Source organism: Miniopterus natalensis, chromosome 16, assembly GCF_054644295.1.
Source record: "Miniopterus natalensis isolate mMinNat1 chromosome 16, mMinNat1.hap1, whole genome shotgun sequence".
In the NCBI taxonomy this organism is placed as follows: domain Eukaryota; kingdom Metazoa; phylum Chordata; class Mammalia; order Chiroptera; family Miniopteridae; genus Miniopterus; species Miniopterus natalensis.
This window is the reverse complement of record NC_142096.1, coordinates 23,931,460-23,956,449: the sequence shown is the minus strand read 5'-3', so window position 1 is coordinate 23,956,449 and position 24,990 is coordinate 23,931,460.

Sequence of the window (24,990 nt, the reverse complement as noted above, 5' to 3'; positions counted from 1 at the left end):
ACTTTATATCATATAAAATATTACATAAATTCTAGCTATTATTTTTAAACATGGAAATAAGGGTGTATTAATTCAAGAGGTTGTTCCATAAAGCCTACACAAAATACAGTTGTATTATGTTAAACATGCTACTTAGAATAAACAATATTAAACATCTAATTAGTGATAATTTTTCTTGGTTTTCTAAAAATTCTAAGCTTGCTTTTTCTTTTCTTTAAAAAGGGAGTAATTTGAATGACTCATGTCATTTCCAAAAATTAGAATTGCTATTTCCTTTTTTTCTTAATATTTTTCTGACGAGAAAATTCATAAGTAATTTGATTAGAGCTATAGTTCAAATTACTTTTTTTTTAAATTTATCTTTATTGTTGAAAGTATTACATGTGTCCCATTTCCCCCCCCCCTCAATTGACTTCTTTGGTTAATCTCTTCCCACCCTCCACCCCCCTTCCCTCTTCCCTCTGAAATATGATTGTCTGTTGCATGCGTCAATGTCTCTGGATCTATTTAGTTCATCAGATTCCTTTGTTCATTAGCTTCTTCTTAGAGAAGACCCTTCAACATTTCTTGTAGTGCTGGTTTGGTGGTGATGAACTCCTTTAGGTTTTCCTTGTCTGAGAAGCTCTTTATCTGACCTTCAATTCTAAATGATAGCTTTGCTGGGTAGAGCAATCTTGGTTGTAGTTCCATGTTTTTCATCACTTTGAATGTTTCTTGCTACTCCCTTCTGGCCTGCAAAGTTTCTGTTGAGAAATCAGCTGACAGTCATATGGGTGCTCCCTTGTAGGTAACTGCTTTTCACTTGCTGCTTTTAAGATTCTCTCTTTGTCTTTAACCTTTGGCATTTTAATTATGATGTGTCTTGGTGTGGGTCTCTTTGGGTTCCTCTTGTTTGGGACCCTCTGTGCTTCTTGGACTTGTAAGTCTATTTCTTTCCCCAGGTAGGGGAAGTTTTCTGTAATTATTTTTTCAAATAAGTTTTCAAGTTCTTGCTCTCTTTTCTCTTCTTCTGGCACCCCAATAATATGAATGTTGGGCCTCTTGAAGTTGTCCCAGAGGCTCCTTATGCTATCTTCATATTTCTGGATTCTTTTTGCTCTTCTGGTTGAGTGTTTTTTGTTTCTTCATGTTCCAAATTGCTGATTTGATTCTCAGTGTCCTCTACTCTACTGTTCATTCCCTATAAATTATTCTTTATTTCAGTTCATGTAGCATCGATTTTCTCAATTATTTTTGTCATACTCTTACTAATATGGATGAGCATCCTTATAACCATTATTCTGAACTCTGTATCTGTTAGCTTGCTTGGATCTATTTCATTTAGTTCCTCTTCTAGAGATTTCTTCTGTTCTTTCCTTTGTGACATGTTTCTTTGCCTCCGCATTTTGGCTGCTTTCTGGTGTTTGTTTCCATGTATTGGTAGAGCTGCTATGTCTCCTGGAATTTGTAGAGTGGCTTTGTGTAGTAGGTATCCTGTAGGGTCCAGTGGCTCAGCCTCCCCAGTCACTTGAGCTGGACCTTCTAGGTGCTCCCCTGTGTGGGCTGTGTGCACTGTCCTGTTGTAGTTGAGCCTTGGTTGCTATTGGTGTCACTGGGAGGAATTGACCCCAGACCAATCAGCTGTGAGGACCAGCTGCAATTACAGCCAAAGAGCTGCTGTGCTGGAGACACTCTTATGGAGCAGGATTTACTTCAGTGGAACTTTGGTGTTCACCAAGTGTGCCCCTTGAGTGTGTGACTTGTGGATGTGTTAGGGCTGTAATCCAGTGTGGTCGAGTCTGACCACCAGGTGCACTGTCTCTGGGCCCTCCCAAGAGGTGCAAAGTCAGCCTGTGCCAGTGCCTGGCCCAGGGCCACCCAGCATGAGCTGCTCAGCAAACCATAGTTCGCTGCTACTTGTGCTGGGCGTGGCATTGTCCAGGAGAGGCCAAGCTATGAGCCAATGCAGCTGCCACTAGTGCCAGGCCTGGGGCCCCTTATCAAGCTGTATGGGGCCTGCTGCTGCTTGTTTGAGAGGTTTTAAGAAAGACCTAAGCATAAGGCTTGAGAGGCCACTTGCACAGAAAAGCCCCTAGAAATGGCCTGGATGAGCCTGCAGGTGGGGAGGGGCGGGGCTTCTGGGAATCATGGGGCGGGGCCAAAGGTGTGAGTCAGGTGCTGGCGATTCAAATATGGCGCCTGCCTGTTGGCTCTATGGGGGAGGACTCGCTGAAGGAGCAATGGCATCTGTCAGCCCCTTTGCTTGGGAGAAAGCTGCCCCTCCACCTCTCGCCCCAGTTTCAGGCAGGTCAGTTCCTCCCCAAATGTCCCGGGTCCTTTCAAGCTGCTGCCCGGCGCTGGGCTCAGAGGGAGGGCCTCTGAGTCCGTGCACGGGCCCTTAAGAAGAGCTGCTGGGGCTCCCGCAGCCTCCATGACCCTCAGCCACAGTCCCGCTGGTTTCACAGCCCGAAGGTGTGGGGACGTCTATTCCAGGCCCTGGAACCCTGGGCTGGGGGCCTGATGTGGGGCTGGGACCCCTCGCTCCTCCGGGAAACCTCCACCACCGAGCTGGCCCTCCCGGGTTTAAACCGCAGCACCGGGTGTGGGCCCGCGGCCACGTCTCCACAATTCAGCCCCTATCTGCCCGCGTCTCTGCCACTCCTCCCAGTCTCAATGCTTCTTCAGTTCCCTGGTTGTAGGGCTTCTGTTCAGGCAGATTTCAAGAGTTTCTGAGTGATGGTTGTTCTGTATTTTAGTTGTAATTTTGATGTGGTTGCCAAAGGTGGAGGGTACAGCTGCTCCCTACGCCGCCGCCATGTTGTTTCCTCTTCAGATTACTTTTTGAGGTAAAAGTCACATTCACTTACTGCTGCCTGCAGTCTTGTCAAATGTGCAAGTGTTATTCAGACTAGGGGATTGGGGGGGACATTCATTTAGCAAGTATTTTATTGTACATCTGCTATATACTAGACACTGTAATGGGATGCAAGTGCAGCAAGATGGACAAGGTGCCTGCCTTAACAGAGCTCGTGTGTCAGGAAAGAACAAGTAAGGTAATGAGGCAGAGTGACTGGGTTAGCAGGAGATGCGTGTGTTGGGAACCACTGTATCGAGTGACCAGAAAAGACTATCTGAGGGGGTGATATTTGCTCTGTGATTTGAATCACAAAGAAAAGTCAATGATATGACAGTGATCTGGGAGTACAGGGCACCAGGAAAGGAACAACATATCCTCTGGTGAAGATTAACAACAACAAAAATTTCATTTAAACTTGGAGTAAGTTTAAGAAGTTCCTCGACAACAACAAAAATGCAACTGGAATTTTCATTAGAATTGTATTACATTTGTATATTCACTTGGCTATCAATGATATCTTTATAATTTTAAGTTGTCATGTTCAAGTATAGTGAAGTGACTTTCCATTATTGCAGTGGATCTTCTATTGTCTTTATTAGAGTTTTAAGGTTTTCTCCACAGGTTTTTTTATGTATCCTTGTAGTAAAATACTAGATATTTTAGGATTTTGTTGCCCTGCTCTGCAGTATCTTATTTTTTATTGTATTTTCTAGTTGACTATTGCTGATGTGAGAAATACTATTGGTTTCTATTGACAATGTATTTTTACTGCACTCTTCATTTAGTTCTGATACACTCTCATTTACTGTGTTGATACACTTATATTTTCTAGATTGATGATCATATAATCTGCAAATAATATTTTTACTTCTTCCTATTCCATCCTTATACCTCTTATTTCTTTTTCTTTCCTTTTCAAGTTAACCACAATCTCTAAGACCAAGTTATATTCACCCTGCCTTTATTCTTTATCTTTATAGAAATGTGTATTATTTTGTTCATTAAGTATATACTTGCTCTAGAGTTTTGGTATAATCTTTACCAAGTTACAAAAGTTCTGTTTGATTTCTAGTGTTACCAAGAGTTTTAAATAGTCAAACATGTTGAATTTATTCAAATTATTTAAATGTTTAAAAAAATTGTAAATATATACATAACATAAAACTTACCATTTTAACCAATTTTAGTGTACAGTTCAGTGGCATTAAATACATTCACATTGTTGGGCAACCATCACTTCCATCCATTTTAACAATAATCTTTTCTACTCAGAGATCATAGATATTTTATCCTATATTTTCTTTGAAAATGTTTTGTTTTGCCTTTTACACATGTATCCATCTTTTTTAAAAATATGTTTTTATTGATTTCAGAAAGAGGAAGGGGAAGAGAGAGAGATAGAAACATCAATGATGAGAGAGTCATTGATCTGTTTCCTCTTGCACAGTTGAGCCCACAACCCAGGCACATGTCCTGACTGGGAATTGAACTGAGAATTCCTGGTTCATAGGTTGACACTCAACCACTGAGCCATACTGGCCAGGCCACTTGTATCTATCTTAAGTTGATTTTTTTTGGTTTGGTATAAGATAGGGATCCAATTTTCTTATTTTCTTATGATCAGTTGTTCTAGCATTATTTATTTAAAAGTTCATTCTTTCCCCCCAGTAACCTGCAGTGCAATGCCATCTCTGTCTTATATAATTTGTAGGAGAGGGAGGGAGAAGGATATTAATTTTTATTTAATTGTGGTAAAATGCACACAACACAAAATTTCCCATCCTAACCATTTTTAAATTACAGTTACATACTCTAAACATGAGATTTTTCAAAAAGATTATCTTTTTGTTACTGATTTAAAATTGTATTGGACTATGGTTAGAAAGCTGAATCTCTAAGATTGATTATTCGAAATTATTGTTTTCTATGGCCCATCACATTCAATTTCTGTTAATATTCTAAGAGTGCAGAAAAGGACTAGTAGTCGCTTTTCTATAAATCTGTGTTTCCCTTTTTTTTAAAAAAAAAAATTCAGGATCGATTTTGGAGCAAGGAGGCAGGGAGACAGTAGCCTATGAAAATTCAACATCTCTGGTCCCACCTAGCTGGGCAGGGCTCAGCAGTTGAGCATCAGCCTATGATCCAGGAGATCGTGGTTCGATTACAAATGGATATTTCTTCATGAAAAGGAAAGTATGCCCTGCTTTTAGTCAGACAGAAGGACACACCTGCTATGTCTGCTTTGTCTCAATTGCCTTCAGTTCAAAATGATGCTTATGCCAAAGTGGCATATTTTGATCTCCTTCAATATATTTTACAATCAGTAAGTCTGTACATCTTGCAGATGTTCTCTTGGCAAGAGTTCCTTGAGGTTTTAGGTCCTTTCCTTTTTTAGGTATAAGGCAATCTGCTGCTTGAGGCTGTCTGATTCCTCTTTACCCTCCCCACCCACAGTTCTCCTAAAGAGTCAATATTCAGAGCAAAAGAATAAAGTTATCAGAGAGGGATTTCTCTGGTCCATGGAACCTAATTATATAAATCCAATCTGATTTCTTGAAAAATACTGAATTATCTCAAATGATATAAAAATTAGCTTCTAAATCAAAGTCATGGCCACTGCCCACTATCACTCTCTCCCCTCCTGAGTGCTTTCCCATTTGACTAGATTCCGTCATAGGCACTGAGTCAGGGCACCATCCCTATCATCTTAGCTCCTGTTGAACACTTATGGTTGATTCACTGCATGGGAACAGCTTTGGTTCTCTGTGACTTAAAAGAAACATTTTGAGTCCCTGAGCCCTTCAGTAAAAGACACATGGAAGGAAGAATCCCTGTTTATTGGTTCATTAACCTGCACCCCACAGGCCAGTGCTACAAAGGAGGAAAGCCTCTACCAATGCCTGGGGCTCCAGGAAGGCTTCCTGTCAGTCAGGAACTGGAGCAGCCATCACAGTGTTACTGAAGGTTGCTCTGTGTGCCAGGGATGAGGTAACAGGGGAGAGGCTCTTCTCCCTCCCATGGTGCAGGAAGGAGGCAGAGCCCAGTAGCACTACATCCCTGGTTCCTTTCTGTCCTGGGTTGGGCATTTCTTTGTGATACACATCACTTCTCATACCAGCTGTGAGGGCAAGAGTAAAAGCAATTAAGGGCATTATTAATCACCAAGTTTCCGCTTAGAAAGGTCAAGCTGCAGCAGGACTTGGCATGGCAATGACAATTCTATCACCAATGGAGTTATAAAAGCAGATAGCTCAACATCTTAGAGCTACATTCTGGGCTCATTCTTTCTTAGACCTAAAAATCCTATTGAAGGTGAACACCCCAGAGGTGACTGAAAACTTGCCTTCCTTTAAGTTTTGGGATTGTTTGAGTTCTAACAATATTTGAGTCTGGCAAGCTTTGAGTCTCCTTTGGGAAGCTGTAGCAAAGAAGAATTGGAAAATGTGTCTGTGTTTTTACAGAAGAGAAGAGAGAGTCTCACTGCCTTTTGTTCTAATGTCTGTATTAGAATTTCTTCTTCACTGAAATCTGTGGAAAATGAGGAAAACACTTGATGGCAACAGTTATGTAAATAAATTAATATCTATTTAAATTGTGTTCATTTAATAGGATTATTACTATTCAACATTTTTGAAGTGGACACTGTTTCTTTCGGTGACTACCGTCTTTCATGGCAAAGCAACACTCAGGCAGCAGCCGCTGGTTACTGCCCCTGAGTGATCCGACTGCTCTCCATGCTGCCCTTTTCTCTGTGTGGTTCCCACATATTCATTTACTCAGTCAAGTAATACTTATTGAGTATCTGCTATGGACCAGGGATGTAGCAGAGACTAAAACAAATACATCCTTCTCCCTGTGAAGCATATAATCCAGCAGGGAGACAAATACTGAATAACAGAATTATTTAAACAAATTATAGACATCACATCATTTTAGCTTTAAATCCATGAATATGTACATATAAAAAATAATTTCACGTTTTCTTACCTGTGCTGCTAATTACATGATCTGTAATATAGGTGGGAGGTAGTGGTTGGCTTAGATACAAAGACCAATAACCTTCCAGTTGTATTACTAACTCATCTGGGGTAGAAGCTTTAGCAGAGTTTTGGTTAAGATCTTTTTAGAATGTTTTTGGCAATTGCTTTGGCCGAGACGATGGAATAGGGAGTGGGGGAGAAGGAAGGAAACTAAGTACAAAGCATTGCAATTTTTATTGCCTCAACCCAAATACCCTAAAAGTGAATGAACCTGTGTTTTTTTTCTTTAACAGGTTGAATACTCAGACTGTCTCAATAATCATGTCTAAACAAATTCTGTCCTGTAACTTAGGAAACCTCCCACATCGACACAAAGCCAATGTAGAGACAACAGAATGAAATGATTAAAAAAATGGATTCTGAAGCCAGGTTCCCTGGTTCAAATGTGGGTTCTTCCACTCACCTGCTGCGTGAGCTTGGGAAGTTATTTAACTGCTGAGTGCCTGCTGGTTTACCCGTCTGTAAAATTGGAATAGAAGTTGTATCTGTCTCAAGGTTGTTATGTCCCTGGCACATAGTAAGGACATTGTCAATGTTTTTAAATATGAGAGAGAGAGAGACAGACAGAGAGACAGAAGGAGTGAGAGTATGCAGACATTTGACACCATGTAATCACCAGTTATAGCTGATATGGAATGACTTCTCCCTGGGTTATGATTCCCAATCAGACTCCAAAGCAAACCATCTTCAGTGGCACATTTATCAGCTGTCCACATCTGCCACCAAACAGTTTCCAAGAGACCCAAACTTCCTAACAGGATGTAGTCTCTTATCTGGGGAAGTACAGTGTCTGTGAAGGGGATGTATGAGCACTGACAACTTTCAGATCAGGATCCACATGACTGCTGCAATTTGCAATGTCATTAAACATGAATAAATGGCAGGAAGTGTAGGGGATAGGAGAGATTTGAAGGGGCCACTACAGGTGAGGCTCTCCACAGATGTGAGCTTTGTGTCTGGGGTCTGACAGACTTTGGGATTGTTTCTGACAGTGGGAAGAACAACTTGTCACACTGAGTCTGACATATTTGTGATAGCTCAGTTCATGTACCTTGAATAGCAAAAATGACCATAATTAGTCCCCAATTATTTAACATATGGCTTCTCTTTTGTTCTCCCTCTGCTGACTGGATTTTGACAGTTTCTGTACTGAGTAGCTCATATATAAGAAGCCATCAAATTAAATTTATCCATATTACTACTCACTAACAGCCTTGGTGAAAGGATTTTGGATTGGGAAAGTACAATCTTTGGCCCAAACGAAGAGCTTGGACTAGCCTTGTGTTATGGTTTGCATTGTGTCCCCCCAAAAGATATGTTAGAGCCCTAACCCCCAGTAGTTTAGAGTGTGACCTTACTTGGAGATAGGGCCTTTACAGAGGAAATAAAATTAAAATGAGATTATTAGAGTGAGGCCCTTATCCAATATAACTGGTTGTCAGGAACCAGCCTGAAAGAAGAACAAGCGGTGGGAATTAAAGAGACAAAGTTATGGGATCAGGAGGGCTGCCCTCCAATGAGGTGAAGCTTCAAATGGCTTCAACGCCTTTATTATATAGTGAGTAACAAACAACTGGTAAGGAAGTGAGGGTGATACAAAGTAGTTCTCTCAAGGCTGCACAAACACACTTAAACATCCTGCCTCCTGCATGAGCTCAGACCTTTGTAACTATCTTCATTTCGGCTCCCCACAGGAACCTGCGGGGAGGGTTGAGTCCCTGGCTCCAGGCCCTCAGGCTACGTGGACCATGTCCAGACACATAGCGGGCCCTCAATATCAAGGGTAATTGTGGGGAGGGTCAAGTCCCAGACTCCATACCCTCAGGTGGCATGGACCATATCCAGACACATCAGCGGCTCCCAACAACTGGTGTCCTTAAAAAAGGCCAATTTGGACACAGAGATAGATACACATAGAGGGCTTACCATATAAGGAGATAAGGGGAGAAAACAGCCATGTATAAGCCTAGTAGAGAGGCCTGGATCAAATCCCTCCCTTGCAGCCCTCAGAAGGAACCAACCCTGCCAAAAATCTTTATTTTGACCTTCTAGCTTCCAGAACTGTGAGACAGTACATTTATGCTGTGTGAGCCAACCAGTTTGTGGCACTTACGAAACTAATGCTAGATTTCAATTCCTGCTTAGAAATTTACTGCTCCTGGCACTACTGTTACTTGCATCTCCTCAGCTTTCCCCAGTTAGTTCGTAGGTGAGGATAATCAATGGATATGAGTAACAACAATATTTGGTTCCAACTCTATTAGCAGAATTACTAGACTCCAGTCTCCTAGTCTATCTCTTTGGTAATTACTAAAGAGCTCTTGCTTTAATGCTTGGTGCTACTTTCCACTCTGATCTGTAGCCTTAGAGGTTGCTGTTGACCTAGTTAGGCCAGAAGAAGTCCTGTTTAAAAAGAACTTATATATCAAAAATTCATGAAACTTATTTGACCACAGAGCAGTTTTGTTATATAACACATGGAGCATCCTTTGGAATTATTACCCACAGTATTTTTTTATCTTTGAATAACAAAGGTGAATTTTCAAGGAGAAATCAGGATTAGATACTCTGTTGGGAGACAGAGTTTTTAGAATTCCCATGGGATGGAAATTATAGTCATCAGTCTAAGGTAGGTGATATTTTAGACCAGATAATTCTTTGCTGTAGGGGTGCTGTCCTGTGCATTGTAGGATATTTAGTAACATCCCTGACCTCTACACACTAGATGCTGATAGCATCCACCTCCCACTCATGACAATCTAAATGTCTTCAGGAATTGCCAAATGTCCATTGGGGAGCAAAATTACCCCTGATTGAGAGCCAGTCATCTAAGGTAACTTAAAAAGTTCACGAATTGACACTCACTTTCCATATTGAAAGTACCAAGATAGATGAGTGAGCCATAGATTGAAACGTGTGTGTGTGTGTGTGTGTGTGTGTTGAGAGGGATAAGGTAGAAAAGTAGGAGACTCTGTGGAGTCATTTGCAAAAGATGCAGAAAAGGGGCACAAGACAAATCCAGACTCCATTTACTCTGAGACCTCTGTGAGTTCACTGGGTGGGATATTAGTAACTTTCCTATTTTTGCTGATTTTGTTATTACTTGGTTATTTCTTCATATAGCAAGTGTCAGTAAAACTCTTATGGAAAAAAGAATCTCTATGTTTTAGAAACTATGACGGAAAGTGTACAGATAAATGATTTAGACTTGGCAGAAGACTTGAACCAAACCAAACTCTTTTCTGTCTTGGGATCTTTACATTGGTTACTTATTTTACCTGGAGTGCATTATCTTAATATCTTCTCAAACATTGTCTTCAAGGAAAGACTTTTCCTGACCCTCCTCTCTAAAAGTGTACTCCCTGACTCAGAAATTGTTTTTTAACCTCAGTGGTTAATTTTTTTTTCCAATAAAGGGACAAATTTTTTAAAAATTATATTTTATACACTTTCCTGAAAATATTTTCTTGTCTATTATGTATGTAGTAATTTTATCTATGGTGCCAAAAAAAAAGTGAGTATCATAAAGTTGCATATAAGGTGGAGAAAATCCTTTTAAACACATCTCAGGAAAAAATGTCAAGTGGGCCATCTAGTAATTTATATACTGTCAGTAGACTATATAATACATTTTAAGGTTTGAGTCAAACAGAAACATTTTGCTGTTAGTATAATTTTCATAAATTAGCAGTCAGGCACTAGACATAAAACATTATGTTTCTTAGAACCAGGAGTGATTTGTAAATGATAAACTTGTCAGTTTATAGGATTTTTATGTGTGTTATTTTGTATCATTTTGTAGCAGTTGCACTGGTGTTCACCATATATATATATGTATAATATATAATATATAAATAAACTTACTAAAGCCTAATGGTATATCAGCATTTTACCACTTTGAGTGAAGTGTGGAAACCTTATATCCTTTTTAGTTCCCTTTACTTTTCCCACTTTTAAATAATATTGTCTTGAGTATCAGATAGTATTATCATGTTTATTTCAATTATTAAATATAATTTAGAAAATTCATGAGGAGAATGATAGTCTATTGTATTTCCCCATATTTCTGCTCTTTCTGTTGTTTTTTCTTTTTCCCTGATGCTGCAAGTTTCCTTCTTTCATCATTTCCTTTCTGTTTGAAGAACCTGCTTTAGCTATTATTTAAGGGAAAATCTGCCAGCAACAAATTCTGTTAGTTTTCTTTCATCTGAGAATGTCTTTATTTCCTCTTTATTTCTGAAGGATAGTTTTGTCAGATATAAAATTCATGCTTGATATTTTTTCCCCAGCACTTGAAAAGTGTTTCACTTCCTTCTTACCCCCATGGTTTCAGACGTGAAGTCTGAGAAATCTGCTGTCGTTCAAATTGGTGTTCTCTATATGTAATGTCATTTCTCTCTGGCTGCTTTTTATTTTTTTCTTTGTTTTCAGTTTCAGAAGTTTAATCATGATGTGTCTTAGTATAGATTTCTTAGGGTTTAGCTCATTTAGAATTCACTCAGCTTTTTGAATCTGTGGATTTATGTTGTTTTTAATGACCAAATTTGGGGATTTTTCAGCTATTTTTTCTTGGACTACTTTCAGCCACTCTCTTCATCCTCTTGAAGTACTTCAATGATATCAACATTAGCTCCTTTGCTGTTGTACCACAAGTCCCTGAGACTGTTCTCTTTCTTTTGTTTGTTTTCCCTCTGCTTTTTATATTGGATACATTCTATTGATTTGTTCTAAAATTCACTGATTCTATCCTGTTATCTCCACTTTGCTATTGGCTCCATCCAGCTAGATTTAAAAATTTTGGTTATTGTATTTGTCAGTTCTATAATTGACATTTAGTTCTTTCTTATAACTTACATTTCTTTGCTGAGGCTTTCTATTTTTTTAATTTGTTTTAAGAGCATGTTTAACGGCAGATTTATGATGACTGCTTTAAAATCCTTGTCAGATAATTGCAACATTTGATTCATCTAGGTGTTAGTGTCAGTTGGTTGTCTTTTCTCACGAAAGTTGTGATTTTATTGTTTCTGGATATGATGGGTGATTTTGATTGTATCCTAAATATCTTAGCTATTATATCAGGAGACTCTGGATCCTATTTAATATTTTCTTTTCGTAAGCAGTCACCCTATTTAGGTTTAGCAAGCAAATCCTGGCCTACTTTTGTAGACTGTGGTTTCAATGACAATTTCAGAGACTTTGTGGTACTATTTTGCTCTGCTTGGATTTTCTAGTACCCTGTGCCTTTAACAGATCCAAGCTGGTGCTTCCTGAAGGAATAGAAGGAGGTTCTTCAGGCCAGCATGGAGGCCTGGTGGGACAAGGAGCACTTGCTGGGTTGAGCACTTGTTGTATCAGAATCCTGTGCCTTTTAACTGCCTGGTATTTTTCGAAAAGTGTTGTGTTAGGCCCAGGGGGGAAGAAAAGTCCTTCCCCTGGCCAGTTAATGTCAGCAGGGCTCCAGATAGATTCTTCTTGCTGGTTCTACTGGGTTTGCTTGGTACAGAAAGTTTTATATCTCAACACCTTGATTAATTTCCCTCATTGTACTTTTTACTTAAAATTATATTTATTTATTGTTTTGATTTTTTATTATCTGTCTCTCACACTAGCATATAGCTCTGTGAAGGGAGATATTGTTATTGTTGTTGTTTTTAACTTACTGCTGTATTCCAGCACCTAGACAAAGTAGGATCACAGTAAATATTTGTTGAAGGAAAGAAGAAATTACAAAGATAGAAAAGATGGCGACAGCTGTAAGGAGGAGTTGAGAGCAGACTGGGTTCTTAAAATACATTGTCTATTTAGGCAATAAGGCTAAGATTTATTAACTAATTTATTTTCTACAAATTTATTGAGTTCCTCTTCTGAGCCAGTCACTGTTTAATGGCCTATGAATTCAAAGTGAGTAAAATGCAGCTTTTGTTCCCAAGGGGACTGTGGTCTAGGTGAAGAGACAGAACCAATGATCTGTGTATTCTCCAATACTGGCAAAGGCCAAGGGGTTGCTCTATAAAACACTTAAGAGGTTATCTGGACCGGGCAGTCTGCCCTACCTCCTCAGCTTCAAATATATGCAGAGACATAAAAATGAAATAGAGGTAGCTAGTTCTTTCCAAATTTAAGCAAGGGTTCCTTTTGCATGACTACTCTGAAAAGGAGTTCTACAGACCTTAGACTTTTTCATGAGTGGAAGAAACCAGTGAAGTGACCAGTGGAAGTGACCAGTACATCTAGTGCTTATTACAAGAGGAATAAGGTGGGTTTCTTCCTCCTGTGTGTATTTTCACAAATATTTGTTGGGTAGCAATTATGTGCACTAGGCTAGAGATTTAAAAATAAGATAAAAGCCTTACTCAGAGTCTGGTGTGGAAGGAGATGTGAAAACTGTTATAAAACAGTAAGATGGTCACTCCAATGGAGGTAGGGATAAGGTGCTGGGGGAACGCAGAGGAAGAAATTCCTCCATCTGCAGTGGGGTCAGGGAAGGCTTTCCAGGGAAGCTAGGCTTTGAGCTGGTCATGAACAATGACAACTTTCCAGATGTCCAACCAGGAGGACAGCCCTGCTGGAAGGACCAGCCTGTGTAAATGGTTGAGGCACTGTATGTTTGCAGATCTACAAGAAGTTTAGTATTGTTGGCACAAAAAAAGTAAGAGAAACAAGAAGTAGAAAAATAAATAGAAAGTGAAGTCTGGGACCAGACAGTGAGGAGTCTTCTGTGTAGGCAAAGGTGTTTGCATTTTACGACCTGGAGTCCTGATTTTCTAGCTGCAATTAGAATTATCTTGGAGAACTTTTATAAAAGACCAATGCCTTGTCCCAGTCCCAAAGATTCTGGTTCAATAAGTGTTGGGGTCAGATCTGAACATCATTATTGTTTGCAAACTTTTTATTGGAATAAAGTGTATATGCATCCTCAACCTCTACTCCAGTCATACGTGGCCACTGGCTGGTCTCTAAATGTGCTGTTCCTTTTTTTTCTATGTCTCTTTCCTTTGTGCATAATGCTCCTAGAATGTCTTTATTTTTTACCCTGCTTCTCTAACTCTTGATTGCCTATCATTACTCAAATCTAGTGTCACTTCAGGAGCCTTACTTGATCTTCCCTGGCAGAGTTATGAATCCCTCCCTGTATTTCCATTTTACCTTGTACATGATGCTCACTGATTGTTGTCCAGTTGACTTAATTTGGATCTTGGGCAGAATACCATGACTAAACTATTCCACTCAGACTGAATTCAGTAGGAGAAGCAAAATCAGAAGGGGGAATGGATACTGGGCATCAAAACAGCAAATACGTTGTCTTTATAGTGGATGATGAGATCCTTAATAGCAAACACTGTGTGGTGTTAATCTTTGAATACCTTATTCTAAGTCAACTTTCTGGTTCAGTAAGTGTTTGTTGATTGAATGGTTCCTGCTGTCAGTTTTTTTATTCTGAAGCCTATTCTAAATGGCATTCAACTTTTTAAAAGTGTTTTTGCTTTGTTATTTCAGGCCCCCAGTACTGAGAAAATGACGCTGAAATATAAAGGTCAATGATGGGAGAGAGGCATGCCAGGCAGCTGGGACTCAGACCCTTTGATCCCATGCACAAGTGCCCTCTGTCCTGCCAGGATTCAGGTTAGTGATACGGAGGAAACCAGAGGTTTCTGGACTCAGGGTGAGGTGCCCAACACATATTGAATTGATTGGGTTGACAGGCTACTATGGAGGTAGAAAATGTTGCTTTAATTCTACCTTATCTGCTGAACTTTCTCTAAGGATCTCTTTTAACTTATGTTTAAAAGTTAGAGGGAGATAAAAGCTGACAGTCAAGGAGGTTCATATTTAAGTGCTGGTTTATGAGCAATTTTCCTAATTCCCCAGTTATTTCAAAGTTGCCATATAATGGGTATCAGTGTTTCCCTGGAGAGAGGAAAGTGTTCCATTAAACTCACTACTACTTCAGAGGCTGACTTGGATTTGATTATTAACAATAATGATTTTTTTCATAAGGTGCACTTTACTTCATGCAGGGTAGTATGATTCATAAAATATAGTTCTTATGCTTAAATTATCCTTTCCACAAATAAACCTTATTTCCTGAAGCTATAATTTCTATTGTAAACCAGCTAGATCCTTGTGCGTAATAATGTGCTACTGATTGTTATCTTGTGTAGCTGCATTAAATGTCACAAAATGCTTTAGAATGGGAGATGAAACAGAAGAAGGAGGATAAGGAGGAGGAAAGAGTAGGTGGGGCTGAACCTCCTCCTGCTCCCCAAAGATAATATCTCCAACACCCAAATATCCATTGGAGCTCTGGGGAGAAAGACAAAGCAGATGGCTGAACTCTTTTATTGAACTGACCATCTCCATAGGAGTTTGCTTAGCGCCATCAAAGTGCTCTTTCCAGTGCTGAAGAATGAAGGGTTTACCTCAGAGTCACTCTCTGCTTCCCCCCTCACCTCTCTCATTGGTCAGAACTTATCTGGGCAGCTTGGATTACTGGACTACTTAACTAACTCAACAGAATGTTGTAGAGGCCTGACTGACATCCATTTCTCTCTTTTTTATCCTCAATGATAGAAGCACCTTTGTTTTCCTTTGGAGCAAGGGGGGAAACAGGTGACCAAGAATCCTGCTTACCAACATTTCTCCCATCTAAGACCTCACAGCTGGCTTATAGGAAAGTGTCCAAATTCTTTGACGTGGGATACAAATAGAATAATAAAAGTGATATTTTGGGACCAAAAATTTGGCAGCAGAAAGTAAAGGCAGGGAGTAAATTAGCAGCCAATTAGAACAGTTTGGCAGGATATGGGCCTCAACAAGTAAGGCATTGTGCCAGAACTATTATTTAGAGAGAACATGGCCAAAGAATATACATACACTGAAAGCCTATTAGGCTAAAAGCTTTACATACATTATCTCATATAACCGAAAGTAATTCTACCTCTAAGAGCATGTATAATTTTCTGCTGAGGCACTATTCACAGCTGGTAACTATATAGTTATTTATGTGGTTAAGTGGTTTAACAAACATCTGGCTCTACCCACTAAATTTCCAACTATGTGCCTGGCATGTAGTCGATACTAGAAAAATATGTGGAATGAATGAATGACTATGTCTTAGTAACAACTATTGTGGAACCTAGATTCATGAGAAGAAACCTCACAGAATTGTAGGAAAATTGAATAACCAGTATGTAGGAAGGGGCTAAGCAGGGCAATCTGACCACTAGAGGACTTGCTCATTAGCATGACAGCTTCCAAAGCTTTTACACTATGGCTTTCAGTTTAAATTCTTGAGAAATAGATTCTGATTGGTCCAGCTTGAGTCAGTTGCCCACTCATGATGCAATCAGCTATGACCAAAAGGGCAGAGTCACATAGTAGGTAAGTGTCTGCAGAATCCCTTCCTTGAGGGTAGTGGGCAAGGGATACATGCTGAGGGATATATTGGTAACAACCTCCACTTAAGTTATCAGAGAAAGATGGTTTCATATAACAACTTTACTTGGGGCTGAGAAGGGAACCCAGATGGTATTTACTATCATACAGATCTGAGAGGAAGACTGTGACATAATGTATAGAGATATGCAATATGCATAATGATAAGATACGCTGTATGACACAGTGTCTAGATGCCAGACTTCAAGTCCCAGGTGCAGCACTCACCTCCTATGTGAATCTGAGCAAATTACTTAATTCTCAGTGCTTTAGTATCCTCATATGCAAACTGAGGATCATGACAGTATTAACCACTTAAACTTGATATGCGTTTTAAAAGAGATAATATATGTAAAACATTGAACAGTTCCTATCACTGTAAGCACTCAGTATATGTTAGTTTAATATCATTTTTACAATGGAAGATGAGAAAGTTCCATCTAAAATATCTGTATTCCTCTTAGTAAAATAAAAAATCTCATCAGGGTTCTTTTAGGATATTTAATTTCTGGGAGAGATTAGGTCTTAGTGTGATGAGTAATTTCATATTTGGAGAGATATGATTTCAACAAGTCCAAAGTATTCATTAGATCATTCTATCCTCAATTTTAGCAGTTTATTAAAACAGCAAAGTAGATTTAACATCAGTCTCCACACAGACACTTAAAAATACCAGTTTTTCTATACTTGCTAGTTGCATTGGCAGTGGAGGACAGGGATTGCATTTTAAAATTTTTAGTTCTTGCCTGGCCGGTGTGGCCCAGCCGTTGGGCGTCGACCTATGATCCAGGAGACTGGGGTTCAGTTTCCAGTCAAGGCACATGCTTAGGTTGTGGGCTAGAACCCCAGTGGGGGGCATGCAGGAGGCAGCCAATCAATGACTCTCTCTCATCATTGATGTTTCTGTCTCTCTCTCCGTCCCTCTTCCTCCCTCTCTCTGAAATCAATAAAGACATATTAAAATATATATTATTAGTTCTTCACCCAGACCCAACACTGAAGGCCAGGACCCATAGGCCCGTGCTGATAGGGAGGCGAGGAGCTAACCATTTGGCTGTTCAGTGCTCCTGACCTAATCACTTTACTAATGTTTCAAGGACAAGGTGAAAATGTTGTCACCTGTGGCTGTCATGGCAGGCAGATCAGGCATTGGATATGCTTATCCACCTATTTAAATCAAAGGTCATCGCATTGATTTTATTTCTTCACATTTAGCAACACGTTATAATCTGAAACACATATTACAAATGTCAACCTGTGCTTCTTAAGCCTAATGAGCTCCTCAGTTAAGCATCAGAGGGGCAGTGAGGAGCAGCTTGGAAAAAGGCCCTTCAGAAACTTTGTGAAGTTATTGTACTATCATATGTATGGTTTTCTTTTAATTTTATTATGTCCCCTTTCAGTTCCCTGAGGTCTGGGTTCTTGCTTTACATGCTGAGGGTTATATCGATAAGCTCCACTTAAGGTCATTTATGTAAGGAAATATTATATTAGGATTATAATTATAAAAAGTCCTTTGAGATTCTGATTGCCTTTTGATTCTAGTATTTCCTTTGGTTGTCAGGTCATTTATCATTTAAATGCAGACTAATTTAAAGGTTGAGAGTTAAGGTGAAGGGTTCTCCTTTAAAAACATCTCACTCTAGGTTTTAGAGAATCTTAGCACTGGGAAGCAATTTAGAGATCTGCTGGCCCATGCTCTATGTATTGCAGATGAAAAAAGTAGAGTCCAGAGAAGCTGCACGATTAGTTCAAAGTCACTCATCTGTATGGCGGCGGAGATAAACTCTGGATTAATAGATGAAAGTTCTCTCCACTGAATATCATGAGCAAAAGAGAAGTTATATTCCCATCACTCCTCCTATAGAAAAATTGGTAACTGTGAGGATTATTTTAAGTTTTGTGACTTGGATGTTGTTGTTCAGACAGTTCAACTTTTTATTTTTGTTTTCCAAAGTGCTCAGAGCTCTCACTAGTATACTTCTAGGTAGAAGGTTCTTTGTACTTCTACCAGTTGCAATTTCATGCATTAACTTTTGTGGCTGAGATAGATGGTTGTGGCTAACTTAGTGACTGCTGTTAACCCCATATTCCAGTTTAAACCAAAGGACTAAGCATTAGTCATTGGACTGACCAATATAATCTCATTTGATTACTTTCACTTCATGGATGGCATAAATACACTGCATTCATTACATTTTTTTTCTTTTTAATTATGAGATACAGGAAGCGCCCCAACCTAAATATAATACTAAGAAAAAGCTACGAAATCAATATACGCTCTTATTAAGGTAGTAATCTTTTAAACATTGGGAAAGGCTAAAAAGCGTCCCTGAAAGAAGGCCTTGTGTGCCTCCCCCCTCATATAACAATTTTATTTGGGGGGCATTCTTACTCTTTTAAGAAACATTTTATTTTTTATTATAAAGTTTATCATACATACAGAAAAGTGTATGAAAACCTATGTGTACATCTTAAATAATTATTGTGATAATTCCTTTTTTTTTTTTTTTTAAATATATCTTTATTGATTTCAGAGAGAGGAAGGGAGAGGGAGAGAGAGAGATAGAAACATCAATGATGAGAGAACCATTGATCGGCTGCAGCCCACAACGCGGGCATGTGCCCTGGCCGGGAATCAAACCCTGATTCCCTGGATCCTAGGTCGACGCTTAACCACTGAGCCATGCCCGGCTGGGCGCCTTTGCTTTTCTTTATAGCATTACAACCTATATGTATTCTTCAACAAAAAATAAAATATTATAGACTTTATAATGTTTTATAAAGTGGGATTACACTGTGAGTACTCTTCCATTCAACACTACTGTATGTGTCATCTTTTGTTCAACACTATGTTAGTGAAGTTCTTTCATATTTGCATGTAGTTGCAGCTTTAAAATGTTTGTTATTATATACTATTCCAATTATGTAAATATTCTAAAATATATTTAACCATTTTTTTGCGGATGGATATTTAGGTTGCTTCCAGTTTAGGGTTAATACACATGAAGTATTACAAACAAACTTGTATGTGCCTTCTGCTGAACATGTACAGAATTTCTATAGGGTTTACACCTAGGAGGGAATTGCTGGGTCACAGCATATGCTCATCATCAAATTTACTTATAATAATTATTATAACTGCCACTTTTCCAAAGTACATTTTATCCTCATTATTTGCGGAATCTATATTTGTTATTTATCATGATAGAATTTATTTCTAACTCCAAAATTAATGCTCATGCTGCTTGCATGGTCAGCTGTGGACATGCAGAGTAGAAAAAAAAAATGAGTTGCCGATGTGCACATTCCCAGCTGAGGTCGAATAAGGTGATAAGTATCCTTTATGTGTCTATTAATGCCACAATTTTTATATTTATTTGTGTTGTTTGTTGATTTTACTGTTGAAAATGGCTCCCAAGTGTAATGCTGAAGTGCTGTCTAGTGTTCCTAAGCACAGAAGGCTGTGATATACTTTACAGAGAAAATATATTAAATGTTTTCTTCAGGCATGAGTTATAGTGTTTTTGGCCAAGAGTTCAATGTTAATAAATCTACAATATATATTAAATAAGTTGTCTTTGAACAGAAACACATGAAACATGTTATGTATTGATTGGTTGATAAAAAACACTGTTACTAGAGACTTGTTCCCCTAGGAGCAATGGTTCGATATTTGCTGATCTAGTGTATGTGGCAACTTTATAGAGCACACTACTATAAAGAACAAGAGTCAACTGTAGTTGAAAATTTACACTTCTACCAGGGATGTGTGAAAGTTCTGAAGGAGCCACATTTTTTTTTCCTTTTTCATACCCCCCCAATTTAAAAATACTGTTTATTTTTCGATTACAGTTGACATAGATTATTGCATTAGTTTTAGGTGTACACCCCAGTGATTAGATGTTGCACAACTTACTAAGTGATCATCCCAATAAATCCCGCACCCATCTGACACCATACATGATTATTAGAATATTATTGACTGTGTTCCTTATGCTCTGTTTTACCTCCCCATGACTATTCTGTAATAACCAGTTTGTACTTTTTAATCCCTTCACCTTTTTCACCCATGCCCCCAACCCGCCTCCCATATGGCAAACATCAAAATGTTCTCTGTATCTATGAGTCTGTTTCTGTTTTGCTTATTTGTTTATTTCAATCTCCTTGAATTTGTTAAGACTTATTTTGTGTGCTAATATGTGGTCTGTCTTTGAGAATGTTCTATGTGCACTTGAGAAGAATGTATATTCTGCTGCTTTGGGATGAAATGTTCTACAAAATTAATTAAATCTATCCCATCTAGTGTGTTGTTTAAGGTCACTGTGTTCTTGTTGATTTTTTTTTGTCAGGAAGATCTATCCATTGATGACAGTGAGGTGTTAAAATACCCTACCATGACTGTATTGCTGTTGATATCTCCTTTAAAGTCCACCAAGATATTCTTTATATATTTAGGTGCTCCTATATTAGGTGCATATATGTTTACAAGGTTATATCTTTTTGTTGGATTGATCCCTTTAGTATTATGTAGTGACCTTTGTCTCTTGTTATGGTCTTTGTTTTGAAGTCTATTTTGTCAGATATATGTATTGCTACCCCAGCTATTTTTTTCATTTCCATTTGCCTGGGATATATATTTTTTTATCCCTTCACTTTCAGCCTGTTTTAATCTTTTGTTTTGAGGTGGCTCTCTTATAGGCAGCATATATATAGATTATGCTTCCTTAGCCATTTAGCTACCCTATGTCTTTTGATTGGATCATTTAATCCATTTAAATTTAAGGTTATTATTGATATGTACTTATTTATTGCCATTTCTTTCTTCATAACTATTTCCTCTCTATATGTATTTCTTCATAGCTCTTTTTTATAAAAGAAACTAGAGGTAGTTGTTTAAGGAACCTTAGAACTCTCTCCTTCAGTCTCATCTCTTGCCACTTTGTGCCCATCCTATCCCCTCACCCACATGATGGGCCCTCTGCTGTCTTTGCCCTGTTAACTTCTACTTGTTCTTTAAGGCTCAGTTTGAGCATCAACTTCTCAGGAAGCCTTTCTTGATGTCCCTGTAAGCTTCCCCAGCACCCAATGCCTTCTGCTATTACAATGGTTATCACACTGTATTGTAGCTGTCTACGTATAGTCCTCTCTCTCCCTCTCCAGGTTGTGAGCTCCTCAGCTCTAAATACCAGTGCCTGCAATGTGCCAGGAACATAGTACATGTTCAATACATGTTTGTTTAATTATATGTAGATGGATTGCCAATTGGTTATCTCCAAGTGATGTTCAGCAGTTCCACACTTATGTCCGTGTCTTATCTCTCTGCGGACTTTGACATCTTGGCATTGGCTGTTGGGCACAGCCAGTTTGTGTCTTGGATTGAATAATGAGGGTGTTAAGATTCATTTTCCGTGAGCCACTTCTAAGCACTGCCCCTGTGAAGTTCATTGGTGCCACTTTGCTGATGGAAGGAGTTTAAGGTGAGTGACTTTTGAGCCTTTATCATTAAGGACAGCATGAAGCTAGTTGTTTGCCATCTGGCTGCACCTGAACATGCCAAACCATGTTTCAAGGAGGGAACTCCAGAAAGATATACAGGCCCCAAAGCAGGTGTGGCTCCCGGGAGTTTATAAGATCCGGTGCACACAGGTAGTGCTTTGGAGTTCTGGGGATTTAGGTGTGATGTTTTTCTCTGCAGCTGAAGGATGGAAAGAGGTCAGTCATTATCTAAAATTCTCAGAGGTTTTTCTCTCTGAGTTTGCAGAGTGGTTTCTAACATGTGTTAACTCAGGCTGCTGCTAATTGCTTCTGATTGCTGGTTAATTGCTGGCAATAGCAAGTGGCTGTCCTGGCAGCAGCAAAGGCATATCCCAAGATAGCAGGAGTAGGGATAGAATGGTGTAAATGGCACTAGGGTGCCTAGACCCAGAAGCCCAGATTGCCTAGGCAACCCAAGAAGCCACTTAGCAAGGGGAGCCCAGAAGGTAAAGCTTGCTTGGGAACCCAAGGCCACCAGGAGTATAGAAACACAGGGTATGATTCTGGAAGGAACTGGGACTCTGCTGTGTTAATTTTCATGCTAACCAATGAGTGGAAGTTGACCACCAAGCTTGAGGAAAGCTGCTTCTCAACATCTCAGTGTGTTGGAATTTTGAAGGAATCCAGGATTAAATAAGAGAAGTATTACCAAATAGAAATCAGGAAATTCATGATTTTGATAACCTGAGCAAAATTAATGGAGGGTGTGCACATGGCATGGAACAGAAAAGTAATTTCAGACTATTGAGATTACATACTAATTGTTGGCCCCCTCCTCCTCTCTCCAGCATAGTTATGAAAGAGGCTTTTCCCCTTTGCCTCTGTTTTTCCTTCTCCCCTGGATGGGGCTGGGGATGTGGACAGAGGCAGTCCTTTCTACTATTCCTTTATCGAGCTCACTGACAGCATTACAGCAGACTTTAGGGATATAATATGAAACTAGATGGAATTTAAAGTGTTTTTGTCCTTCTTGCTTTTCCTCTATTTCTCTGAATGTTTAATTCAGCTATTGACCCTGCCTGGATGCCATTTCCTTTTCTTTGGTTGGGCTGAGATGGATGGCCGTGTGTGTTTGTAGGTGAGGCAGGTGGATAATGTTTCAGCAGGAAGACCAGGGTACTTTCTTTGTAACTTGGGAATCAATAGCAGACTCACGGGGAGGAGGGCTTGGCTTGGAAGCCTTTGTATCAAAGGGCGTCTCTGAGGACCTGATTGGATTTGTTACTTTTTCTCAGAGTGAAGTCACATTCTAGTTGGTTTCGGTCAATAATGCAACTCTTCGCCTTCTGGGTCTTTAAGGTGGCAGCATATTTCTGTATTGGTTTTATAGTTTAATTCTGAATACATTTTGATATTTCCTGTCTCTGGGTGTATGAGAGACACCTCACAGGAAAGCCTGTGGGTGCTAACAATAATACCAGGCTCAGAGATCAAGAGTGGGAAGCTCTGAGTACATTCCCTGGCACATAGCAGATATTTGGCAAATGGTAGCCATTATCATTATTCGTTGTTTCTGCATTTGAATGAGATTTGGATGATAGAGGAAGATCTTGGGTGGAAATGGCTGGCTATGCAGATGGTGTTGACAAATGGGGTTTGGATGTGTGAACTCTGGTTTAAGACACCAGATGATTCATTCTTGGCTAAATGTAGAGAATGGATGAAGGGGCAGAATGCATTTGTTCAGAGGCTAGCTAACAGATGTAGAGTGATTTGAACCGAATAGGGCAGGAGAAGGAGAGAAAACCACAGCCAGATAAATCTGTAAAATCAGTTCTATAGAGAATAGGAATTGTGAGTTGAAAGAAAGGTCAAATGATGGTAAATTGTTGTGGTTCACATGAGAGGAGATGGGGAGTGAACTAGAGACTGTAATACTTTAAACTTTCCCCTCTCGTTGGACTGACCCCACTGCATTACAGTCATGTCATATTTACATTTACTTTGCCTTGTCAACATAATCTGAGATAAGGCAAGCACCATCCTAATTTTTCCGAAGGGAATGGAAGTAGATTCCAGGCCTTAGATATGGCATTAAGTCTAGATGATGACTTAGATGGAAAAAGAGATGTTCCCGTGCTCTTGTATGAGGGGTCTATGGGAAATTACAGCAGTTTCACTTATATAGCATTTACTACATGACCAGCACTGTTCTAAGTACTTTACTTAGATTATTTCATTTAATCTTCACAATAGCCCTATAGAAAAGATACCATTATCATCCCGTTTTATAGTTGAGGACACTGAAGGACAGGGAGGATAAGTGACTTGAGTCAAGTCACACAGCTCATAGTGGATTAAACCCAGCCGGTCTGCTCTGGAGGCCAACCTGATTCCCCATATCAACAGTTATGTTGGCTTAAATTAGTTTCTTTTATAGGGTTACTAGATTGGCAGTTAGGGATAATGTGGTTGTTATGTATACTTGCTTTTGAAATATTATAATTCTATTATAGAAGGTACATTTATAAGCATAGGTAAGCCCTTTTAAGGTCTAGATAAGTAATTAGTAAATAGAGCAGGTGTGTGTCAAACATAGACAGAAAGGAGTAAAAGGGCCAAAAGATATCTAATCTTCATGAGGTCCTGGGTGCTAAATATTCATTATAAACTAACTACATATGGGATATAAGATATGCTAAGTATAAAAAGGCACAAAGTATTCAGTTTACTAAATAAGCACATAGTATTTGTGAGACGCTAATTCCTAGCCATTTCTGGCCCCATGTGTCCTCTGCCCAAGAAATACAAATAAACCCAAGGCTACTTATTGGCTAAGTAGTGAGCTATAGCTGTGGCCAGAGGTACTTGTCCCTACATCTCTCCAATGAAGCCAATGTGTGATGGGCCCTGGGTACCTTCCATTCATGGGCCCCCTAGTTCAAATCTCAGTTCTGGTTTTTGTAACCATGCCATCAGTGGAAAGGGGTGTGTGTGTGTGTGTGTGTGTAAAAGAGAGAGAGAGAATACAAATGTACTCTGCTAACCCAGTATTCAAACAGTGAGACCATTTCATCCTGTCTGCACCTTATCTTAAGTGTGTTTCCTTCTCACCGTCCCTTTTCCCTTCTTTCTGTGTGTTATGAATGGATTTTTAACAATCCATTCTATGACCTCCTGGTAGTATTTTGACATTCTGGT